Here is an 11,059-nt window from a genome sequence, read left to right as displayed (position 1 = left end):
AGCCTTGAAATGGTCCATCACCGAGAAGTTCAAAGATTATTTATACGGATCCAAATGTACTGCCATTACAGACAACAACCCATTAACCTACATCCTTTCCAATGCCAAATAAGACGCGACAGTTCACAGATGGGTTGCAGCATTATCCGCCTACAATTTCGACATAAAATACAGACCAGGGAAGAAGAACGCAGCAGCAGATGCATTATCAAGACTGGAGTCAACGAGTACAGAAGTGGTCACCATCTCATCTGATTCTATTAGTGCCATCAGTAAGTCACAAACAACACCTTGCATAGAATCGATTTCGATCTCGGAACAAACAATTGCTCAGTTACAGGATCATCATGGATTGATGCGATTTGATATTGAGAAACCTCAACATGAAGACCCAGAACTATTACCCTGGATACAGAGTATTTATGATGGATATAAGCCAAGGAAGAGTGATTTATCAGGATCCTTTGCTGACACCATTTTGGACAAACTGAGGCCTATTAACACCATCTTGTATAGAGAAGTTAAGGTGGATGAAAACAAAGTCAATCAGCTAGTTGTACCATCAAGCTTAGTAGGCCAGGTACTTAAGTCTCTACACAACAGCATGGGACATCCTGGAAGAGAGAAGACATTAGGATTATTTAGGGATAGATTCCTCTGGCCTTGACAGTACAAATATGTAGAAAACTGGATTTCAGAATGCAGAAGATGTATACTTAAGAAAACACCAGCCCAGGACAAAGCAGAACTTACCAACATTGTCACCTCGCAGCCTTGTCAAACGTTGCATATTTGATAATCTTGTGATGTATATTCAAAATCTTTGCAATATTTGATAATCATGTGATGTATATTCAAAATCTTGTGATGTATGTTCAAAATCTTGTAATGTATATTCAAAATCTTGTGATGAATGTTCTAAATCTTGTGATGTATATTCAAAATCTTGTGATGTATATTCAAAATCTTGTGATGTACGTTCGAAATCTTGTGATGTATGTTCAAAATCTTGTGATGTATATTCAATATCTTGTGATGTATATTCTTAAACTTGTGATGTATATTCTATAATCTTGTGATGTATGTTCGAAATCTTGTGATGTATATTCGAAATCTTGTGATGTATGTTTGATAATCTTGTGATGTATATTCGAAATCTTGTGATGTATGTTCGATATCTTGTGATGTATATTCGAAATCTTGTGATGTATATTCTATAATCTTGTGATGTATGTTCGAAATCTTGTGATGTATATTCGAAATCTTGTGATGTATATTCTATAATCTTGTGATGTATATTCAATATCTTGTGATGTATGTTCAAAATCTTGTGATGTATATTCAATATCTTGTGATGTATATTCGAAATCTTGTGATGTATATTCTATAATCTTGTGATGTATGTTCGAAATCTTGTGATGTATATTCGAAATCTTGTGATGTATGTTTGATAATCTTGTGATGTATATTCGAAATCTTGTGATGTATGTTCGATAATCTTGTGATGTATATTCGAAATCTTGTGATGTGTGTTCTACAATTCAGTGATGCGTGCAATAAAATTGCATGACGCAACAGAAAAGTAAGGACAATTTTCATTGGTTAGAAATAACGAAAGTAGCCGGAGCGGTCGTAATGCACACATTGACACAACTTCGCAAGCATGAAATTGACGAATTCAACCTAAAGTCAAAATTATAGGTAATAGAAAAATTGTTTTGGTATCAAGAAGCACTAAGTCAGTCATAACGTGAAAAGTGGGAATCAAGAACATTAATTTGATTTGTTTGAAGGTACATCAAAAACAATTTAGTGGCTTATTGCTGGACTAAACAGCTAAAGGATGTTTTATCCTATTTTTACGTCCTCATATTGTAGTGATGTTGATTAATCGGTATGATTTATTCTATATTGGTGCTAGTTAGAATAATCTAACTGTGTCTCGGGACAAACTCTCACCACGCAGGGTTCGAAATTGCATGGCCCATTGCAGCTGCATTGACCGTAGCCCTAGTCCAGGGACGACTTTGCAATAAATAAATAAATAACACGACAAATTTTTAGGAGAAGGGGAATGTCTGGAAAAGATTAATTGCTATGCATCATTGAATATTGTCATTCACAAATTTGTCCAATTATTTTTATAGTAAATGTATTGAGCCGGGCTCATTTACAGGATAATGAACAAGGACTGTGGTGACAGTTTAAAATCACGTTCAGACGTTTAGAGAATATGTAATACACACAAAAATATCTCAATGGCATGTATAATATTAAATAGTTTTAAAAATAAAATAAAATATAGCTAGAAATTAACAGCGAAAAATATTTATCACGTATTGTGTCGGGGTAATCCGGCTTTATATACAAACAGAAGTAAATAAACACCGATGCAGCAAGATTAAGGTCAAACGTCTCTGCACTGATGTGTCCTCAGCGGGGAGATTTGCATTAAGTCATTAATGATGTTCCCTGCATTTGTGTTAGCCTGATAGTACAACCTTTATTTATAGAATCAATCTAATTCAAATTAGATGTTAGATCCGCTTGCATACTCGCTACACTAACATCTAACAACATCCCGTTGAGGGTCACGTCAGAGGTCAAATTCTATCAATTAATCAAATCGCAGCTGGCAAAATCATCATATATTGTTGAAGCGAATAAATCTTGAGGCGTTCCGAATTTAACCTCTTACGTGACCCTCAATGGGATGACTTGTTAGATGTTAGTGTGGCGAGTATGCGAGCAGATCTAACATCTAATTTTAATTATATTGTTTATAGAATATGATGCAGACAGGGATACCTGGTGAAAACCTTTCGCACCCGTTGAATTATACTTTGTAAAATATTAGTCAAAGGAGCCAGGAAAAAATATTAAACAATTTAATATTATGATAAAAATATTCAATTTACTATTTCTTAAGGTGTTGAATGGATTTTGTTTTCTCAACAGCGGCTGGTGCACGTACCATACTTTTACTCGTAAACTCAATTTGGCGGTGAAGAAGCAGCATTTTCTGTTGCTCACCGTCGCAATAGCTGAGCATTGCTCTACGAGCAATGTGCCCGGCTAAAAATCATAATATTTGTAATGATATATCATATTCTAGACTTGACATACAATAAACAATGATAAGAATTATTGTTGCATATCTGCAGTGATTTTCTTTGATCTTTCTGTGGTGATAATTTATCCCATAATATCACATGTGTGATAATACTTTCCAAACATGTTTCAAAGTTTTTACACTCTTTATCATACAGTTTTAAAGAACAGTTTTATGAGCTCATAAGTATATTAAATGGTTAATTTATCAAAACCTGCATTTAAAAATTCAGAAGTCTTAAGTTAAACCAAATTGTCCAGGGTATTCTTAGTAAGGTATGTCAAAGGTCATGGTTAAGTGACTTTGTAAGGCTGGTATTTTTTCTTTAGTTTTATGGCAATCAGTGCACATGGTAAATAGCATAAAATTACGTATGATGTATACCCTTACCAAACTGATATGTCTTAAACAAAATTGTTGATATTTTCTTGTTCGCAGATGATTGCCGCTAGCTGCGACCTTGCGGCAAACATTGCAGCAATTGCTTAAAGGTCTTATGCAAGGAGATAGCTAATTAAAATGAACAAATGTATATAAAAATGTTCTATGTATGATTTTATATAGAGACAATAATATTTCTTTTCTTTTTTCATTTTCAGCATAAAATTTTCCCTTACTTTAAGGTAGGCTAATTAAAATGAACAAATGTAGTTCTATGTATGATGTATATAGAGACAATAATATTTCTTTTCTTTTTTCATTTTCAGGAACTTTACGTAGGTCTACAGTTTTAATTTTGGACTCATGCACTAGGAATATCATATCAGCAGAATTGTGCCACTGAATCAAAGGGAACTCTTTTTTTTTAGGTACGCATGATCGATGTAACTTCCTCGATGGTGTGTTGGCTGTTTGCCCATGTGTATTTCGGGGTATAGGTATGTTTAGTCTCAATTTTCTTTCTTAAAAGCCGCATAAGGGGTATATTTTTTCTGATCTCAAATTTTGTCTAAGCATTAATCTTTTTTCTCATTCATGAATTATCTGCTGAGAGTCTAGTTAATTAATTTATTTAATTAAAGCTATATAGTAACATATAGTGAAATTATTTCCTTGTGTGAGACCTAAAGAAAATCAGGTTACTCATTTTTATGACAATTTCTTTGATTTCAGGAGTAGCCTCCCCTTTTAAAGATCAAAAATGGTGATTTTACAGTGCGGCATGCAGTCTGGTCTTCAACGAAGAGTTTTGACACCTGTAATACCCATATTTCTACCATTCACCTCTGTAACCTTTGTTGAGTTCATCAGACTGGTAAGAAAAACAATATTGTTAATTGAAATAATTTTATCAAGATAAATAAAATAATTAATGAAAAAAAAATTACATGAACACTGACTCCCTCATATAAGAAAATGTCACATTTTACACATTGCAATTATACATCATTTACATATTCACATTTTCCCCATTTACACATGCAGTTGAATAGATTTAGTGCTTAATAATACATAGCAACAATTATTACACGAATCCTAAGACAATTCACAAAATACATGAATGCATTAAACTGTGAAATACAGATTTCGTACATTTAATTAAAATGCACAGCATCAGAACCCCCCCCCCCCCCCTTCACAATCTTGCAACTTTCTTTTTAATTCAAAGTCACTAGGCAACACTAAAGATTTCCACTTATTGCTTTTCTGTCCAAGACAGGAAGTTGAGGAACAAAGTTGACAGGACATCCTGAACTGTCTTCGCTACCAGCTTATGAGGGAACCAGCTGCAGTGGACAAAGTATGTTACATCATAGGATAATAGGTAAGTCTCCGGAGTAGTGTTTGTAGCAATTCTCGTACTTGGTCCTGCATCGAAGATTCAGGACTATTGATATTTATCTCTGCTTGGTTTGGTTCTTCCCAGAAACATGTTACTGGTGGTGGTCCCTATATTCTTCTGGCTTTTGTGGTGAGGAATGTTTCATTTCTAGCTCTTTTCTGATCACATTTTGTCTATCTAGCTGTTTGTCTGTCTGTCTGTCCATCTGTCTGTCTGTAAACTTTTCATATTTTCGACTTCTTCTCTAGAACCCATGGACCAATTTCAACCAAACTTGCCACAAAGCATCCTTGAGTGAAGGGGATTCAAGTTTGTTCAAATAAAGGGCCACACCCTCATTCAAGGGGAGATAATTGGGAATGAATGTAAATTTGATGGTATGTTTTAAAAATCTTGTTCTCAAGAACCACTGTGCCAGGAAAAATGAAACTTATGGAGAAACATCCTCAGGTAGTGTAGATTTAAATTTGTTCAAATCATGACCACCGGGGGGAGGGCGGAGCCACAATGGCTGACCAAAGTTTAACATAAAAATATATATAGGAAAATTCTTTAAAAATCTTCTTCTCAAGAATGACAAAGCCATAATTGATCCTATTTATATGGAAGCATCCTCAGGTAGTGTCGATTCAAGTTTGTTCAAATCATAACCCCCGGGGTAGGGCGGGGCCACAATGGAAGATCAAAGTTTTACATAGAAATATAAAGGAAAAATCTTTAAAAATCTTCTTCTCAAGAACAGCAAAACCCTGATTGATCATATTTATATGGAAGCATCCTTAGGTAGTGTAGATTCAAGTTTGTTCAAATCATGTCCTCGGGGGTAGGACGGGGCCACAAAGGATGATCAAATTTTATATAGAAATATATAGGAAAATTCTTTAAAAATAACCTTCTCAAGAAAAGCAAAGCCATGATTGGTCAAGGGACTACTTTTGGATTTAAACTTTTCAATAAAAAACCAATTTTTACTTTTTCCTAGCCACAGTGCTCAGGTGAGCGATGTGGCCCATGGGCCTCTTGTTTTTTTTTTTTTTAAAAAATGATCAATCATTAAATATAAATAAATCAGTTGTTAAAAAATTTGCTTCATATTTGAAGTGCCTTAAACCGACCCTCTGATGAAAGTGACCAGTGTTTTTTGCACCTTGGAAGGTTTATTGGTAAAATATAAGAAGGAAGTTATGATTTTGGTGTTACTATTGTTGTTATTTAAGTTTGATTCGATTTTTATATTACGAGTATTATGAAACTGTTATTTTGTTACTGACCGATGGTTAATTTTAATTGTGAACAAATGTACAAAGATGAGGAGTATAATATAGTTGGCTATGTATAATGCCCAATTTTTGAACATACTATGTAATAAATATTAATAACAACCTTTGAATAATTGGAAAGACAATATTATAAATATGATAGCATTTTTGTACATGAGCATACATTTTTGAAAGGAAAAATAAATTATTCAATTGCATTAAAAAAAATATTTTGTTTCATATTCTTGCGAATTATCAGATCATTCTTCTATTATTTAAATACTCTGTCATTATGAAACCTTGTTAATAATTAAGTAAATATTAATTGTACATTTGCACCAATTTTTACATGGCATTTTCACACTAAGAATGCCACGTGCAAAATTATATACAGGAACAATTCTGAACAAATATATGCAAGTGAGTTGTAAATTTGATATGTAATGCATACATTACAAAAACCCATGACAGTGTTCACTAAAATGAAATGTATGGACTCTTATATAAATACTTGGTATATGTGATATGGATATTATGGATGATATTTTTGAGAATGACACAAGTAATGAAATTTTTCAGCATTGAATTGGATTCTTGAACCAGAGCCATGTGAACCTGGTCCACCTGTACCTCTCATTGAAGACCTGTTAACATCACCAGAGTATGTTCATTCTGATACCCCTATGGTATGGTTACAGCATGCATTATCCCTGAATCCATTAAAAGAGCTGCATTGGCAATGAAACAACCCAATGTGGTCGATTGTAAGGAAACATAGCATATCAGCTTCCAACTTTGGTGCAGTTCTCAGTTCTAAGCAAAGGCGGTAAGACGTGTGATTAAATTTTTGCGAAATAGACTTTTAAAATTACAGTCAAACTTTGTTATCTCAAACCCATTATCTCATATTTCATGGATATGTCAAAGTAATTTTGAAGTCCAAACCATTTATAAAAGACTGGGACATTTTATTCTTGATAACTCTTTATGTATTATTCTTGAATCCACGGATATTTCCAACATTTTTCTTGGTCTCATTGAGTTTGAGATAATGAGGTTCGACTGTAATGACTAGATATTTGTACATAAAGATGCAGGAAATATAAGATTAATAACCAAAAATCATATTTTCTTCTCCAGATTGACATTGTCACTGAAGAAACAGCTGATGTCGGCTTACAATCTGGAGTCCATCAAGGCTGTTGCATGGGGTATCACTCATGAAGATGATGCTTTGAGAAAGTATGAAAAGGACTTTGATGCAGCTGTAGAGCAGTCAGGTATACAGCACAAAATAACATTCATTCAACCTCTGACATGTTAACATTCAATGTGTCAAAACAAATAACAGGACTTATCCTGGTAAAAAAACAGAAATCAATTACTGAAGTCTAATTGTAAAAAAAAAACTAGAAATATGTCCATAGGACATGAATGCCCCGCCGAGGATATATTAGTAAAGCAACATGAAATTTGTACATGTATAAAATTTGATCAGTTTGGTTCAGGCAGGGCTTATAGTTAGTTGGGAATAAAAATGTAGGTCCAGCATCCAAAGCAAGTCTGGTAGTGTCCATCCCTAGATACATCATCCATGCAAGTTTGGTTCAGGTAGGGTTTATAGTTACTTGGGAATGAAAATATAGGTCAGATCCAGCATCCGAAGCAAGTCTGGTAGTGTCCATCCCTAGCTGCATCATCCATGCAAGTTTGGTTTAGGTAGGGCTTATAGTTACTTGGGAATGAAAATGTGAGTCAGATCCAGCATCCGAAGCAAGTCTGGTAGTGTCCATCCCTAGATGCATCATCCATGCAAGTTTGGTTTAAGTAGGGCTGATAGTTCCTTAGGAATAAATCTGCTCCAAAAACTTCAACCTGGTCACTCATCTGGAAAATGTAGGTCAGATCCAGCATCCGAAGCAAGTCTGGTAGTGTCCATCCTTAGATGCATCATCCAAGCAAGTTTGGTCTAAGTAGGGCTTATAGTTCCTTAAGAATGGACCTGCTTCAAAAACTTTAATTTGGTCACTCATCTGGAAAATTTAGGTCAGATCCAGCATCCGAAGCAAGTCCGATAATGTTCATCTCTAGATGCATCATCTATGCAAGTTTGTATCAACATGTAAAGTTTGATAACACCATCTTGAATGGTATGTTTAAAACAGAGCTAAACACTATTTAAGAAAAGTCAGGTCAAGGTCAAAGGAAAGGCCAAGGTCAAAAAATGTTGATGCAGTTGCATAGCTCTCATCAATATCTATCAGCATATGAAGTTTGATGAAAATATCTTGGATAGTTTCTTTGAAACTTAGCTTTGAACAGAGCTAAACACGAAGTGGGACGGAAGGACAGAAGGACAGAAGACGGACATGACAAACACTATATGCCCCGGCCATATTCATGGCGGGGCATAAATATTCAGTTACCAACATATTCCAGAAAATTTGCTTTTTGAAGTAGAAGGATTATAAAAGCTCTACTTAGACTTTGTTTGCATTACAAAATCAATTGTATTATGGTTTGTTTGAATTCAGTAGTATTATAATTTTTTCCGGAAAGGATATGGTTGCATGAATCCGGAGTGTTGGGAGCTTCACCTGATGGCTTAGTTGTTCGACCACCAACATGCAGTGTATTTTATCAAACTCCAGAAGCCAAAGACGCCATTCCTGATATTGTAGAGGTGAAGTGTCCATATACAGCATCGTCTTCAACAGTAGCAGATGGGGCACAAAATTTGAAGGATTTTTCATAGGTAAATAACATTAAAAATCTGTATTGTCCAGTACTTTGAAATTAAAAATCTTGGTGAGTAAATGATTTCAAAACATGTATTAATTTACAAGTGCAGCTGTTCAATATGGTATGAAGATATTGAAAAAGGAGGGGATATGTACTGGTATGACACAACTTAAGTGTTTTTTGATTTTTTTTTAGATCTTAAACAAGATACCCTGTGCCTGAAAACCAGTCACCCGTACTATCATCAAATTCAAGGCCAGCTACACATATGTAACAAAACATTCTGCGACTTAATTGTGTGGACAAGAGTAGACTGCATTGTGATTAGAATAGTAAAAGACATTGAATGGACAGCAAATGTTCCAAAGCTGATAGATTTCTACATTAACATTTTCATTCCAGCACTGATGGAAAACTGAGTTCTGGTTTGAACTTCTTGACACTTAGTTTTGTACCTCTAGAATTTTCTAACAATGGAAAATGGGTAATCATGTTAAATGTGTTGAATGTTCCCAAGTCTCATAAATGTATGATATGATATGTCACAATCCAATGAATCCATCATAAAACTTCTGGCTTATAAGACTATTTTAAATAGCAATGATGATTAATAAAATCTATGTACTACATAAAAAAAGAATATCAAAATTTAGAATCATTTTATTATACCCCCCGCAAACGAAGTTTGGGGGGGTATATAGGAATCACCTTCTCCGTCTGTCCGTCTGTCTGCCTGTCCGTCTGTCCGTCTGTCTGTGCAATTGTGTCCGGTCCATATCTTTCTTACAGAGGGACATTAGAATCTACTACTCCACACTAAGATTGCTCATAACCTAAGGGTGTGTCATGACCTTGACCAAAGGTCATTTGGGGAAGTTCAAGGTCACTGGAAGAAAAATTTCATAATTCGTGTCCGGTCCATATCTTTCTTATGGATAAACTTGGTAGGTTCTCATTTCACACAAAGATTGCCCATGACCCAAGGGTGTGTCATGACCTTGACCCAAGGTCATTTGGGGAAGTTCAAGGTCACTGGGAGAAAAATTTCAAAATTCATGTTTGACACATATCTTTTATGGATAAACTTGGTAGGTTCTCAGTTCATACAAAGATTGCCCATGACCCAAGGGTGTGTCATGACCTTGACCCAAGGTCATTTGGGGAAGTTCAAGGTCACTGGAAGAAAAATTTCATAATTCGTGTCCGGTCTCTATCTTTCTTATGGATAAACTTGGTAGGTTTTCATTTCACATAAAGATTGCCCATGACCCAAGGGTGTGTCATGACCTTGACCCAAGGTCATTTGGAGAAGTTCAAGGTCACTGGTAGAAAAATTTAATAATTCGTGTCCGGTCCATATCTTTCTTAAGGATAAACTTGGTAGGTTCTCAGTTCATACAAAGATTGCCCATGACCCAGGGGTGTGTCATGACCTTAACCCAAGGTCATTTGGGGAAGTTCAAGGTCACTGGAAGAAAAATTTAATAATTCGTGTCCGGTCCATATCTTTCTTATGGATAAACTTGGTAGGTTCTCTTTTCACACAAAGATTGCCCATGACCCAATTATGTCATGACCTTGACCCAAGGTCATTTGGAGAAGTTCAAGGTAAACTTGGTACTGGTAGAAAAATTTAATAATTCATGTCCGGTCCATATCTTTCTTAAGAATAAACTTAGTAGGTTTTCATTTTATACAAAGATTGCCTATGACCCAAGGGTGTGTCATGACCTTGATCCAAGGTCATTTGGGGAAGTTCAAGGTCACTGGAAGAAAAATTTCATAATTCGTGTCCGGTCTATATCTTTCTTATGGATAAACTTGGTAGGTTTTCATTTCACAGAAAGATTGCCCATGACCCAAGGGTGTGTCATGACCTTGACCCAAGGTCATTTGGAGAAGTTCAAGGTCACTGGTAGAAAAATTTAATAATTCGTGTCTGGTCCATATCTTTCTTATGGATAAACTTGGTAGGTTTTCATTTCACACAAAGATTGCCCATGACCTATGGGTGTGTCAAGACCTTGACCCAAGGTCATTTGGGAAGTTCAAGGTCACTGGAAGAAAAATTTTATAATTAGTGTTTGATACATATCTTTATTATGGAAAAACTTACTTCTGAAAAACCCAGCGGGGGGGGGGGGGGGGTATTTTGTCCCAATT

At 35.2% G+C, this 11,059-nt stretch overlaps 1 long non-coding RNA gene across 5 annotated transcripts; it reads left to right on the top strand.

Annotated features, from left to right (window-relative positions):
• The first annotated feature begins 1,413 nt into the window (after positions 1-1,413).
• On the top strand, positions 1,414-9,132 carry LOC134236322 (uncharacterized). Of its 5 annotated transcripts, none has more exons than XR_009985587.1 (8): positions 1,414-1,701; positions 3,820-3,990; positions 4,226-4,367; positions 4,722-4,877; positions 6,734-6,980; positions 7,295-7,434; positions 8,714-8,909; positions 9,092-9,132. It is a non-coding gene; the product is annotated as an uncharacterized LOC134236322 (long non-coding RNA). The 5 variants fall into 5 exon arrangements; XR_009985589.1 differs by having other exon boundaries at positions 1,417-1,701; positions 4,769-4,877; XR_009985586.1 differs by having other exon boundaries at positions 1,425-1,701; positions 4,773-4,877.
• Positions 9,133-11,059: the final 1,927 nt, after the last annotated feature.

The sequence above is a fragment of the Saccostrea cucullata genome, unplaced genomic scaffold, assembly GCF_032062105.1.
Source record: "Saccostrea cucullata isolate Sc308-1 unplaced genomic scaffold, CSIRO_AGI_Scuc_v1 ctg7692, whole genome shotgun sequence".
Classification (NCBI taxonomy): domain Eukaryota; kingdom Metazoa; phylum Mollusca; class Bivalvia; order Ostreida; family Ostreidae; genus Saccostrea; species Saccostrea cuccullata.
The sequence above is the reverse complement of the archived record's forward strand: the minus strand, read 5'-3'. Positions and strand labels throughout refer to the sequence as shown.